We start from the raw sequence: 15,226 nt of genomic DNA, 5'->3' as shown, positions 1-15,226 counted from the left end.
AAATAATATGCTTATCATAGACACCTTTACCAAAATAGCAGCATAAGTCTGCAGAGTGCTGTTTATTATGTGTTACTAAACTCAGATCAGTTCTTGTTTTCTAGTTAAATTGATTGAGGTGTATATTCAAAGATTGTAGAAAATAAAAAAGATACAGCAAATATATAGAAAAATATATAGAAAAATCATAATTGAGCCCTATACACTGACATCAGCTTTATTCCCCAGAATGACAACAGTTCTCTCACAAACTTGGTACCAAGCAGTGCATGGCAGACTTGATGAAGTCAAACAGAATCTGATGAAAAAATTTAAGATTCAGCTTAAGTTCAATTACTTGTACCCCATCTCCAGAAGAGCAGTTCAGTGAAAAAGATATCACTAGAGGCTGAGTGATAAATTTAACCTAAGATCTCCAGGTTAGATTTCGGTTTATTTTTTTTAGATTTGTTTCGTACTTAGAATATCTTGGAGCCTTTTAAAGTATAAATTACGACTCACTTTGGATAATCTTCTTTCTCTGAAATATCCAATGAGATCACCCATGACTTAGAAAAACCTGAAGAATTTCATGAAGAAAAGGAGATTTTCATAATCTTGCACAGCAGGAAGTGTGTTGCATATGGTAACGCTGTAATGAGCTGGGCATAACAACCCAAATGCAGAGGGGTTTTTAACTCTGAAGTCAATACACTGTTTCTGTAATCAAACACAAATGGTATTAAATAATAGAGAACTGTTATCATGGTGAAATATTCCATTTCCAAACAAACATAAAACAAATTTTATGTCCGTTATGGTGGGTGGTGCATTTTTGCAGCACAACATAAATTGTATCTGCTTTGTATTTAATATTCAGTAAGATACAATATGGGTCTGCAAGAGATGATTTGTAAGAATTAACCTACATCAGGTTCTTCCCTCTTTGCATAACAATGAGCCATCCCACTTTCCAGAAATGTGGAGGGAAATACAGTGAAGAAACAATGGCCCAGAACAAGAACACAGCATTTGATTGGAAGTTTTAAATGTTGTGCTCTAACAAAGAAGCTGGGGTAGAGGCAGAATGGCACCCAGTAATTACAAGCATCATTCACTTTCCACTCCCTCCTTTTGTAGGAGCAGAGAACCTCTGGCAGCTGGTGGGCTTGAACTTCCATCTCACTCTACCTTGCACAGATTATTTTTCTCTCAGTGGAGTTGCACTAGCATAAAAACAGTGAAAGGATGCTGTGAAGCAAGCTTTTTATGGTATGATAGCAGGTGTAATATATGACCTTTAGCTGATACATTCCTATGGTCAATGGTATTTGGTGACTGTGTCATGTAAAAATCTGGTAGAAGGATCTACATAATAAGCTCTAAGCCATTATTGTATTTACTTCAGTATTATACCATGTAGGTTGCAATAAGGCTTTGCTGTAGTAGAGACATTGCTGAAGTTACAGCTGCACAACAGTGGAGGAATAGTGGTGACTGTTCATTTTTCATGTGGTTATTTGTTAATGGTGGCAGCCATATTTGTTGATTTACTTAAATATCACTGGAATTTTGCAACAATCCTTTCATAAATATTTAGGAATCTTCATTTTATATTTAGTTAGGCCCCAATAATCTGTCTATTACTTTAATTGTTCTTGGTACATAAGGGCTTTTATGTACTTAAGAAAGACGACAAGCAAATTGGAAAGTGTCCTGCTGGCACACCAACATTTGGGAAAGGATACAGACAGTACATCCACAGACATTTATATTTATTTCCATGCTGCAGACTGGCTAAGATATTTTATTCTATGCAAACACTGGCAAGAGATTAATATAAACAAAATGATCCCAGATGAACAGCTCCAGCTCATTGTTATGGCCATTTCTCATGTAACTGCCTGTTTTAGCTATTGAACAATTGCTGATATTCCTGGCTTGAAAGTATCAGTTACTTCTCCATGAAGAATCTCACAAGTGAGGAGTAAGTGACAGTGGAAAATTGTATACTATGATGATATAAACTATATAAAAAATCATAGTTTTGATGATAAATCTTTTATTCATAAGCATAATTTTCATGCTATTGCATCTCTACTTATCAGCCTTCATAGAATGTCAGTTTTCACATTCTTTTGGCACTACAGCTTCTGGCAGCTTAGCCAGTAAGACAGATATTGAAGATCTCTCTTGAAACATGCATTTTCTAGAACATAAGGTAAATACAGATGGAAACTGCATTACAAAAGTACAGTAATAGCAATCCATATCAATAACCTGTAAGAGTAGACTGAGTCTTTGAAATGTAGTCTACATACAGTCCTTTTATGTAGTGTCTGAAGGTCTTGTTTCATTTATCATTATTGATTCTGAATGAAATAGTTAAGAAGATAGTTTTTATAATAAAAAAGCTACAGCTGAACCCATGATATTTACAAAAAAATTTTGGCTTCTGTGCCATATCGTGTCTGTTTTTTCCGTGTTAACTTTAAAATTTTTAGGAAATTCAAAATTCTGTTATTTATTGAGTTGGCAATAAGAAACGGTTCAAAGGACTTGAAAGAATAAGTCCCTTTTTGTCATCTGTACAGAGAGACTTCTAGTCGCACAACATAAGAAAACAACTTACTTAAAAACTCAGGATGAAGTTCAAAGAACTACTCCAAACCACAAAATTTGTCATACCAGAAAAAGAAGCTGTGTTGTTGGACTAGCCTTAACTGATAAGTCTGCAGACAGATAATGTGGCATCGTTCCACCTTAGCTTTAAGCCATGCTTGTAGAGAAATATGAGCATCTATTGCATGACTTTCTGAAGAATGCCTTATAATCAGCAAATCTCTCTGGATCCTACATTTAGATGACACTCTCCTAAGTTCATGGGTCTAGTTCTGGACTGAAGGTTAAATCAATCTATGTAGAATCAGAAAAAAATCCTAACCCAAGTGAAGCCAATTGCAAAATTCTCATAGGCTTCAGTGATACCAGCATTTAATCGCACAGTGTTTATATTCAAACACCTGCATCTAACAACCCTCCTTAAATTACTCTTTCAAATTCCATTATTTTAGATTAGCCAAATCAAACAGACTTTATTCTTATATAGCTGTACATATGAAAAATATATCAAGTACATACATTAATATTTTTATGAAACCAACACATTTTAATATATATAAGTTCCACATATAAATGCCGCTTAGTTATAAATATGGCAACACAGTCTGTTTTCAAAAAAAAAAAAAAGATGAAAAGAACACACGGTAGATGAGAACTAAAAGTGCAAGCAGCTACTTCTGTAATACAGAACAATAAAAATAATAAGGAATAAAGAGGGCAAAATAAAATTTAAGTTAAGGGCATAAACTGGGAGAAAAGATGAAGAAAATAAATACACTGTGGATAAAAGAAAGCAAAGATTATCCTAAATCAAAAGAAAGGTCAACTGATACTGGCCAGAGAGAAAAAAAGAATTGCTCAACATCTACATTTTTTTCAGTCTTTAATATAAAAGAAGAAGGAAGCATGGAGTTCAGTGAGATAAATATTAATGGGGCTTTGGGAATATCTACCAGAAGAATTAATAAAAAGCAGGTAAAAGAATATTTAGATAATTTAAATATTTATGATTCAGAAGGTCCAAATCATATTCAACCAAAGGATCTGAAGGAATTGGCTGCAAAGTTTCTGACAGACATCTTTCAGACCTCATGGAAAAGGTTAGGTACCAAAGGATTGAAGAGGGATGAATCTTAGGAAGGAGAAAAAGGTAAAAAAAATGGAGAATTTCAAGCAAGGTAATACTATTTCCTACCATGCAAAATACAACAGTAAATATATAATTAATAGTGTATCATTTAATGCATAGTAGCAATAAAATATCATTTTAAGACTGTAAATTCTCTGTCTCTGTCCATCTCTCTTTTTCAGTAATGTCATTCAATCTTAATCATTTCTGAATAATTTTGCTAGCTAAACATGTCAAATTCTTTACATTTTCTCTAATCATGTTAGTAATCATGTTCTTTCAGGCTATGTCACTATGAATTAATCTTTCTTGGTGCCCAGAATTGTCTACCATACTAAAGATCCAGTTTTACAGCACTGTCTAAATGCAGTCCTATTTCCCTCGCTCTGCCCATATCTTTCTGATACACCCAAACATGATGTGTTCCTCTCTCACTACTATTTTACATTTCTCCTTAGAGTTATCTTGAAGTTGATTAAGACTCCTAGATCTCCTTTTGTGGGCTTCTACAAGCTAAAAGTAAAAATTCTTCTGTTTGTCTTTGAACCCATGACTTTGCAGTGTGCAATATTAAATGCCATTCTATTTGTATTTCTGAGATCATCAAATTGTCTAAATTGTCCCACATGATGTTCCGGTCCTATTCTGTATTGATGATATCTCCCAATTTTCTGTTTTCAGGAAATTTCATTACCACATTTTTCCTTTCTATGTCATGCTCATTAATGAAAATATTAAATCAGTCTTTGAAGAACTCCATTAGCATGCTCCTTCCATTGCAATATTTTCCCTTTAAATTGTAATGTCTTCTCTAGATATTTCCTTGCCTACTTTAGATTTCTTGTACTATTCCACAACTTCTATTGCTTAACCAGTAATTTCCCAAATGGTATTATATCAAAAACCTTTATGTCCAGATAAATGAGACCTACTTCATTTCCTTTTTCAAAAATCAGTTATGTTATCTGAGAAAAAATATTGGGTGGTACTAAAGTTATGTCTTACCGGTGGATATATTTTAGTTTAATTTTTCTTCTGCATTTTGATGAAATTTAGCACTGTGTTCTCAATTTTAAAGACAACTACATGGTGCACTTACCCACTATCTACATGTTGTTAAAATTTTCATGAGGATTTTTAGTATGCAGAGACAGTACTCAAGCTCATCGGCTACATTAACACAATGGCTCTTTTGGAGCCATTACAGTTGATCGTGCCAATGATCCATGGATTATATACTTTTACAAGGTCTGATGCATTTGCAAACAAAAGATTCTTTTTCCTTTGCATCTCTGTTTCTCAAGAGACATTCCTTCTCCTCTCCCAAAACCATCCTTTAATATTAATGCAAAGCAACCAAACAAAGGAAACCAAGCCACAAAAATTCTAGCTATGATGACGTGATGAATACACTTAATCCTGGAACAGAAAAGTAATTTCTGTCTCTTATGTAGGCTCTTTGTGGCTGCTTTTCTCTTCAGTGCTTCTGTAGTACAGAAAGGCCCTGAGCCACTCTCGGGATCATAAGCACACACGCAAATTTAGTCCCATTTTTAACCATGACTCGAGGACAAAAAACATTCCCTGAGAAGAGCACAGCTGCAAGTACTTTTGTGTCTTTCCTATCATGTGTTGCCACATATCTTTGCTTCTCACCATTCCCAAATAAAATTGTGCTCTGAATCAGGTCCATCCAACTATGCCGCTGAACCATCCTGGTAGTCATGGTTTCTGGAATCCCAGGAGACTTAGATGATATCCAACAATGCAAATTGTCTAAGTCACCATATTCCCGGAATGTTTGTTTGGTTTTTTTTTGTTTGTTTGTTTGTTTGTTTGTTTGTTTTTTGTCCTGCCTAATGGTAGTATTCAGGCCATGCTCTGAAGCTGGGGCAGATCAAGACGGGAATACAGGAGGAATGGTTCCATCAGACAGGTTTCTATGCTTGTCCTCTACTTAACCTTTCTGCTGACAAGACGTCTGTGAGGATCTAAGGGCCGTGATAGAATCAACCATAAGTAATCCCTGTGCTGAGTGGAAAGACTCAGTGAGTGTAGCTCATTGCTACACATCTGTGTTGATTAACTTATTTCTTTCTAGGCCAAAGCCTCCCAGTTGTCCCTACTGTATACATGCTAGTTTCTTGCCTGACCCCATTCTGGGCTAAACCAACATATTCCCTGGACAGAGAGACCCCACGATATATAAAAGGGTAGTGTTACACTCTATAGACACAATACAGCCTGAGACAAGTTTTTATCCTTCTACATGAGTTCCAGTGGTAACGCAGCAAGCTTCACACTCTATCCCAGATTTAGTGAAGATACAACCAGTCTGCACCAGAAGCCAAGCTGGTTACTTGTCCCAGACACCTGCTGCTCATGTAAAAAAGATGGTATTAGTGTAACCAAGGATATTGGCCAGCAAGTGGGGGACAGTGAAATTTGATGTAAACAAAACAAAGAACCTGGTGGAATCTGGGTAGGGTTTCATCATTCACAAAAACAAAAGAACCAACCAAATTCCAGCTCCATGAAAATCCAGGTGCTGAATCTGCAGTGATATGTCTGAAGATGATTAGTTAGAACATCACAGAAGATTCCCGTAAAAAGCCCTGCTGTAAGTTGCTTGAAAGAGGAAAAAAAAAAAAAAAAAACATTATCTCTTGCATCTCGCAGTTCACAGAGTCCTCACCAAAGAGTGAAGGCTTTGTTTGGAACACGCATGTGCCAAAGACCTCGTGTGTGACCACAGGAGTGTATCTTCCTTTCCCTTTACTTGTGTTACTCATCTATAAAACAGGTAATATATTCTTCCTTTCTCCATACTTTATCTCGTCTGTTTAGATGTTAGTTTCTTTAAAGGAAAAGTCGCCTCTCACAACAAGGGAGAAAGAGTGGAGGCTCAGTAATAATAACACTGAGACCTAGACGTTGTCTTACAAAGAAAGATGATTTCCTCTTTGTCTCCTTGCTCGTCAACCAGGGGTGGTATCAGGATGTGATTCTTATGAGTCAGTGGGTGTATAATGGAAGGCTACATATCTGGGTAACCACGGGGGCATTCTGTGGCTTTTACTAAGGGATATAAACTGTATTTGAATTAGGAGCAACTGATATTCAGGGTCTCCAAAAATACAAGTAATTTGGGTTTGTGTAAGGGAGTAGGAAATACTTATTAAATAGAAAAGTTGCGTGGAGTACTAAGAGAAAAAGAATATATCAGGGCTATTGTCAATAAGTCCTTGAAGTCATCATCCTAGTGAATTGGGAAAAAAAATACAGGCTTTCTGAAATGTATCAACAGAAAGAGGAAAATGTGGAGACAGAGAATACTAATGAAAAGATGTAGTGTTGTTAAAGTATAAAATCTAGTTCCAGCTGTCGTATTGAAGTCGGCTTTGATTACCATATCATATATGGAATGCCATCAGTCCTGGAAGGGTGCAGTGCAGGGAGACAGGGTGGTTCCAGCTTCTGAGAGTCTTTGACACAAAGCAATTATGAGGAGTTAGGCTTCTTTTCTCTGGGAGATTTCAAGGACACTCTAATAGAATAGAACTCAAGGTGACACAGAAGTATTGAAGTTACCTATGTAGTCAGCTAGAGAGAACCAGATGCCTCAGGGAAGCACATAGCTAAAGATCACTGTCCAAAAGAAGGACTGAAGGGGAAATAAACTTATTCAGGAGAGCAACTTACTCATTTGCACAGGAAATCTTCCTCAGTTTTGGGGATCCAGGTTTTTGTTTGGTCTTCCTTTTGCCACGTAGCTCTGTTTGCCAGTCTCCTGATGAAAGGAGCTCTTAAAGAGCATTAAAGTCACTCAGAAGTAATTCCCATTGTAGGAAGAGCACACTGTTAAGATATAAACTTCTATATTACCTTTTTTCATTGGGAATCCCATATAGAAGCAAGTCTGGGTGATAGAAATGTCATAGAGGGATATATATATAAATATATATACATATATATATAAAAATATATATACATAATATATATATTTAAAAAAAAAGAGGGTTATCTGAGCAATAAGCAAGAGTTCTTTTCCTCTGCTAAACAAATAGATTCCTCCTTTGTCTCAGTAAACAGGTTGTGGTAGGGCAATCTTCTAGTTTGAATGTTAAACCATCCCTGTTGGCCTATTTTTATATCTTTACAACATCCCTCAGCCCAGTAGTTTTTTTGTGCAGTCATTTCCCAAGCTAACAAATTTTTAATTTACTGTTCCAGTCCTCCTTGGCTACATATGCAACTTGTCTTGTACAGTTCTGCAATCTGGTCTCAATTTCCTAATTATGGGTCATTTAGTGATGTAATGACACGAGTCTCCTCAATCCAAAGACCAGCCATACTCTTATCTATCTTTAAATACAGTAGATTGCTACATCCGGTGCACTATGGAAATACAATAACAAGATTCAGAAATGTGCATTTTAAACATCTGATTTCAGTTACCTGGAGATATAAAAGCTGTTCCTCTGGGCATAATGGCAGACAGGGAATTACAAGTAGAGAGTAGACCATTTTATGTTCTGACACTGTCCTGCATTAAAAAAAAAAAAAAAAAAAAAAAAAAAAGTGGCACTTGAAAAAGCTATTAACACAGAAATTCCTATTAGAGGAGGTATTCTACTAAGGTCCATTGTTCCTAATTTTTCAGGAGGTCACTTTTTTGCACTACAATGATAGCACTCTCAGTTTAACTCCTCTTTGCTCAGTCACCTCAGGAGATAATATTTTAAACAAGTAGTTATAAAGTGAGCAAATAGATAGTTGTTTTCAGCTAGAAATAAGCACAGTGACTAACACAAAGGGTCTTCTTTGAGAACTAAAATATGAGTCTCTCCATTCTAGATATTGAGAAAGGAGCAGGCTTGTTTTATGTGGCTTCATGAGTCCTCCCAAATATGCAACCACGCCATTTCATGTATTCAATGGTCATCATGAGATTGGTAATAGTAGAAAAAATATGTATTGCATCTTTATAGACTTTTAGAGGCTGTGGAAATGAACATGTTTTGTTTAGACTGATTTGTCTGGCAGTCTGAAAACTGTTCTGGCATGCTCAAAGCCAGCACTTACACAGTTGCTTAGCCACTATTTTACCGTAAACCAAAAAAATTACTAATTTCAAACCTCTTGGAAGGAGGTATACACTTCAGTGTTACTTATGGCTGCAAAGAACTATAGTGGAAACTTATATTTTATGGAATGAAAAAAAAGGTAAAATGCTGCAGGACTAGATTTGCCAATCAATACCTTAGCATTCCAGTTGTATGAATGTTTTTACTTGGACAGATATAAAAGAAAGACTTTTGTGTAGTTAGTTGTAACAGACTCCAGAATTTCACTGTTCATTAAAAAGATTATATTTTTTCAGTCATTGTTATAATCATAATATAAAATATTTAAAAAGTTAATAGATTATCATTCACATGCTGTAGAGCTGAAATGGAGGTGTCCCTCTTTTGTCAACTGGTACAACCAAAATTACTGAAGTTACTTGTAGACAAGAGTATGAACAGCACAGAATTACACCTTTTTACAGCCTTCATTATTCACCTTATTCAATAAAAGCAAGATCTTCTGAAGCACTTACCTGGACTGCGGTATCTAATAGCAACTTTAGACACTCATACCATATTTAATCCTCAGAATCACTGTTCAGTTACCATCTGAAGTCTATAAATATAAAACTTGTCCACAAATAATCAATCATGATAAGAAATACATTTTGCCAGTGATGAATAGTTCAGTGTCAGTCTCAAGTTTACTGAAATTTAAAACGGAAATGTTTGAATGCACAAATTGATATGGCTGATGCACACTGATTTTCTTAAGATCTTGACCCCGCAAATTCCATCACGTTGTCCTCAAAACCCAATTATTGATTATTCTAAGAGAGATTACTCATCTCTTGAAACTGTAGCACTTTGCATGACAAAACTGAATATTAATGAAAAATGCAAAATATATATAAAGAGAGAGTGTGAAATACTGAGTCCAACTAAAATATCTTTCTTCACTTGGGAAGAGAGGAGTCCTGGGTTCTTCCTCCAGTTACTGTTTATATTTTTGAATTAAGTATTATTTCAGATGGGTCATTTCAAATGAAGATGATAGCAGTTAAAACTGAGAGCACTTCTCAAAACCAACCAACCTGATGGCAAAAAGATTTTTCTGGAAGGATAAAGGTGTATCTGAAAATACACTGCATCTAAAAAGAGATTTGAGTCTAGAATTTTCATATCCTGAGAACTCTAACCCATGAGCACCTAACTAAAAGGTGGTGGCAACACCACCACTTCTTCTGGTTGTATTTTATCAAAAGGGGTCTGAAGTAGAAATTCAACCCTTTACATCTGTAAATTTCTGAGGGACAAATATGCCAGAAAAGAGTGGAGATTAGGAAATAACTTTTTGTCTCTTTGGGATTAACTATCAGTTATGTTAGCCAACATCTTATTCAAAAACCTAGCTTTGAAAGATACCTAGTTCTTCCCTGGCATTGGCACAGGGAGACTAGTTACCTGTTCTAGTAGGGAACAGGGAACTCCAGTGCTAAGCCAAAAAATAGGTATTGCATGCTGAGCCTAGGTCACCTTTGTGGAAGAGTTATTAATTATTTAGTGATTCTGAGGGATTCTGCCAGCTTCAGTTGTTCTGATGAATTTTTAATAAATCACTATTAACATAAATGGGAAGTATAAATTGCTTGCATTACGCTGTGTGCAGTAGTAGCAAAGAAAGACTTCTGCTCCAAGGTCCTAGATCTGCTGCTTGCCTAACAGAAACTGACAGCTGAATGATCCATTTCTCCTGAGAATGTCCTGAAAAAATAAAATCTTTTCACCATAAAGGAGTTTTATTTTGCAGTTGCCAAAAAGCACCTGAAGCAGTTGGTCTGTTTCTGAGGAACTGACAGAAATAAACACTATTCTAGTGATCTGCTCCAAAGACTTACCTGGAGATGAAACTATGCACTAAGAGAAAATTCAATTAAGCCGAAGGGACTTGTCTTCCTAAAAACATCTAGCAAAAATAAACCCCTATTAGGAGAGTTTAAGTCTTCCTGAAGCACAATACTTACTGAAGATACTTTTCTAAATAAAATCTGTGGTTCCTGAACAACAGTTTAAGGACCAAAATAATAGTTTATGGATTCATTACCACTAGAGGAATTCCAGTACTTTCTGTTTTTACAGAAAGTTAGAAAATATTTAATACGTTTTTGCATTAAAGTAGATTGTTAACATTTTTATATTTTGACTTCTGACAGGACAGTGAATCAACTGCAGCACTGAGTTTGATGTGCCTCACCCTTAGCAAACAGAAAGGTTTTCAATTCAGGGGGGGAAAAACAAACAAACAAAACCCACACACTTTGAATAAAAACTTGAAGTGAAACTTTTAAAATAAATGCAACTTAAAACAGCTGGGGAGGATAGAACTGCATTTTAATGTTTTGTATACAGCTATCCCATGTTCCCTCTGTCATTGCAGGATTGCTTCAAGCCAATTCAATGATGTCCTAAATCACTGAGAAAAATTCTTTTCTCCTTTTGTCCCTGGGAAGGTCTCTTCATTTTTCCTGAGATTTGCCCAACTGTGCACTTCCAATCCCTGCTGTGTCTTTGCGTGAACTTCAAGCCATCATCTTCATTCTGTGTCTCTCCTGCCTACCTCGTGAAGCCTGGAATCATTTCTGCCTGAACATACTCAACAGCTTCCCGAGGAAGGAGTCTCCTCACCCTCTCTGCAAGGCTCCACCCAGACAGGCTTCTTAAAAGAACACAAACACAGTTGTGAAGACATAAATAAAACAAATACCATCTGCCATGCTAGCATTGGTCCATATGTGTAACCACCTTTTCTAAGTCCTTTCAACTGATATTCCACCATACCCAAATACACATTTGGCTTATTAAAAAATTTTAACACCTTATGGATGCCATTCCCAAACATTTTAAGTGCAATCCATGCAAGTACCCAAATAAGTCTGGATTTTTCTCATCCAACTACAGCCATTTCTACTTCTTAATCAGCTGTAGACCAGCAGTACCAGCTCAATTCCTTTTATCTGAATTATCTGTGTTTGTTTCCTTTCAGTCTGTCTTATTCTGAACACTCCTACCTCTCACATAAAGAAAAATTGGTTGAATGGTTGGAATGGTTCAAATTTATTTGGAACAATGTGCCTGAAATCAGTGGTGTTATAGCATACTTGGCTTTATGGATATCTTTGTGTTTAATCAAGCTGAAAGGATTGCTGATTTCTGTTGAATGGCAGTGGAATCACAGAAATGACACATTTGCACCGATAGGTTGAAAAGCCAGGGAGAATGCAAGAATAAGATGCTCAGGGGGTAAACTGATGTACCACCATTTCGCTGCAGCTCAGGTGAACACAATTATGATGGACCCTGAATCAGAAAACCAAGTTGCTCAGTATTTCCCAAGTTTGAGAAGTATTCTAAAAGCCATCTAACTTCCTCACTGTTGAATTTTTCTGTTGCAAGCTGGCTTTATTGTTGATCCAAAAGAGACATAATCACTGAGCAAGGTAAACTTGTTCTACTTACTGAGATTAAATGAAGCATCAAGTTAGCACTGGCATTTCACATAGTGCAGAACATTTCATTTCGTATAACTTATTAGCATATGTGATACAGGCTGCTGGAGAGTCATGCTGTTGCTTTGAGACTGACAGCTGGAAACCAAGTGTGCAATAGCTGTCCAGTTGTCCCATGATGGAGGGAAAAAAAATTCTGACCATAGATGCCAATTTGAACTTAAAATTAACCATGCATATATAATGATATGTATCTCAGCTAATGAATTCACTTTTAAAAATATTCATTCTTCAGTTAAAGCTGTATTGTTAAAAAACAGGGGAAATGTAGCATAGACTGTATATATAAAAAAGCTGTGGAAATTTGACTATTTGTTGTTTAAAGATCAAACTTTATTGAGACTAAAGAGATTCTGACAACCGGTCTCGTTTTAGAGAACACTTAAAATTATTTTCGTGAATAGAACAGGAATTAAAGAAGAATTTGTTATATGCTGAATCCATCCAAAAGAATGACAATGGCTATATATAATGCTAAGGACTTCTTTAAATTTCTGCTTGCTTGTAGTCTTGGCTTTATTTGGAACCATAAGATCACAGTAGGAAAGACAGGTCAGAAGGCAACTTGAAAATGTGCTGACTGCATAGCACAGAAGTTTACAAAAGGCTGTATGAAATATGGAAAATTGGCACTGCCACAGACTGTTTGTGTGGCATTAGGCAGATCATTTACTCTCACAGGGACCCAGAGGGTCTATCTGTGAAGAACTATAATTCTGCTTTTTCCTATCTTTTGTCTGTCCTGCCTATTTAGATTGCAAGCTGTTCTGCTGAGGAGTACAGTAGAGTCTCTCAGCAGTGATGTAATGCAAATCCATGAATAAATAAATAAGAGGAAAGCTGCACTGACTAACAGCATGGGTCCCATGGCGTTAGAATTTGTCATGCCTAGATAACATTTTTCTTACCATAATCTTATTAACATGATAAACTTCTGATTCTCATGATAGAAAACTGCAAGTGAAAATGGTAAAATGCAATCTCTCTGCATTTTGGCCCTATGGGACCATAACCGGGACAATATCACTCTTGAAACTGACTAACAGCTGTAACTGCAAGATCAACAGCAACCTCACATGGAGTGTTCTGCCCGAGAAGGACAAGGAGCCTCCTAAAAATTCTCTGGCCACAGGCAGAGGAGAGCTAGGGACCGTGAGGAAAAGAAGTTGATCTGGATGATATGTAGTCAGAAGAGGCTTAATTTTTCCCTCACTTGTACCAGTGTCAGTTAGCCATAATTCCACTGCGTAGCTGTATCAGTGTTAAACCATCCAAGTGATGGAAAAATGAAGTTCAGAGTCAGTTGCCACAGGCAGGCATATGATCAAGAGAAGTGCTCACCTCAGCCCCAATTACCATTTAGCAGATATGAAATAGTTCCCTTTCTGCCATCACTCTTGTGGTTGTTTTTTTTTCCTATCATATACTGATATCTTGTATTATAGGCACTTAATTTTCTCATTTGTTATTGCAATATCAGAACACATTACAGTGTCAGATCGTAACGTGAGCGAATGTTTATGTCTCTCTGCAAGCACAGCTGTATTAGTTGCTTGGTACTTTGTGGGTGGGAGGGGGGATGACAGTAAATAATAAGTAAGGAAAATAAAAACAGATTTAAAAGAACATAACATTTTGGTGAGGATTTTCTTTTTTTTTCTTTTATAGTCATGGCTTTGGGGAAAATTACTTTTATGGCCAGATTTTCAACAGGCCTGAACAAATGTGCCTATAGTGTTTGCAGGTGCAACCATTTGTATGCAAGGCATGACTGTATGAAGAAAAAGCTTTCAGCAAGCTGAGGGAGTTTCTTTTTCTTCCCACTTGCTTTTAAAACACAGGTCTTCTAGGTAAGAAATAACAGCCTCCAGCTGAGCTCCTTAAGCTATGTGGTTGGAAAGAGTAGGAAAGGCTCAGCATCTTGGGTGTTAAACTTTCCTGAGAAATCCAGTGCTGAAATCTTGTGAATGTCACAGTGGATGCAACTGGGTGCAGATGCTTGAAAAATATAGCCCTAACATCTTGATGATTCCGTCTAACTTGGCTTTGTTTTTTCTATCCCTTGCTCCTTTCCTACTTCTTTCCACCACCTCCACCACCCCCCCACCCCATTTTCAGACATGTACACACATCCACACACATATAAATGTGTGTACGTGTGTATGGGTGCATGTATGTACATAGACTCACCTTCAGAACAAGAAACACAGACTGTAACTCAGAAAACATGAATCTTTCCTACTCAGTCACAATCTGCCTGCAAGCACTAGGTTTAATCATGTTAGAAAAGATACAAGTTGATACTTTTATTCAAATAAAGGAATTGAACAGAATTTGGAGGTTAGAAATCCTGAAAGCTGATTGCTAGGACTGAGAGCATATATTTATAAGCAATTAATGGCATGCTTGTTTTTGTGTTTTTTTTTTCTTTTTCTTTTTTCTCCTACACATTCTTTGCCAGTGTTAAAGTACTCCCTGTATGGTATCCACCAGCTGTATTATCAAATAGAAAGAAATAGATGAAAGGAAAAGCCACAAAATCCTGGAATATACTTATTCTCTGCCTACACACAGCTATTCTCTCCTCCTTTTCTCAGTTGGCTGTAATTTCTTCTTGCCCTTTGAAAGAAAGTAGAATTATGAAGAAAATTGTAAACATGTTTAAGAATTGGTCACAAAATGCTAATATATTACAGTCCTGTTGTGTCACAACCTGTATGTGGCGAATACATACACATATGCAGTAGCACTAATTATCAGGAACGTTGACTGAAAGTGGAGGTAAGCAAGAGCAAATACTATTTTCATTGAGAATTAGACACATCTTTAAGAAAGGACAGATAAGGAGAATAAATATATTT

The 15,226-nt window shown here is 36.4% G+C and overlaps 1 long non-coding RNA gene across 1 annotated transcript; it reads left to right on the top strand.

Annotated features, from left to right (window-relative positions):
- Positions 1–5,289: 5,289 nt before the first annotated feature.
- On the top strand, positions 5,290–13,796 carry LOC106035508 (uncharacterized). The gene is made up of 3 exons (XR_001206816.3): positions 5,290–5,666; positions 6,410–6,533; positions 11,310–13,796. It is a non-coding gene; the product is annotated as an uncharacterized lncRNA (long non-coding RNA).
- The last annotated feature ends 1,430 nt before the right edge of the window (positions 13,797–15,226 follow it).

The sequence above is a fragment of the Anser cygnoides genome, chromosome 10, assembly GCF_040182565.1.
Source record: "Anser cygnoides isolate HZ-2024a breed goose chromosome 10, Taihu_goose_T2T_genome, whole genome shotgun sequence".
NCBI lineage: Eukaryota > Metazoa > Chordata > Aves > Anseriformes > Anatidae > Anser > Anser cygnoides.
The sequence above is the reverse complement of the archived record's forward strand: the minus strand, read 5'-3'. Positions and strand labels throughout refer to the sequence as shown.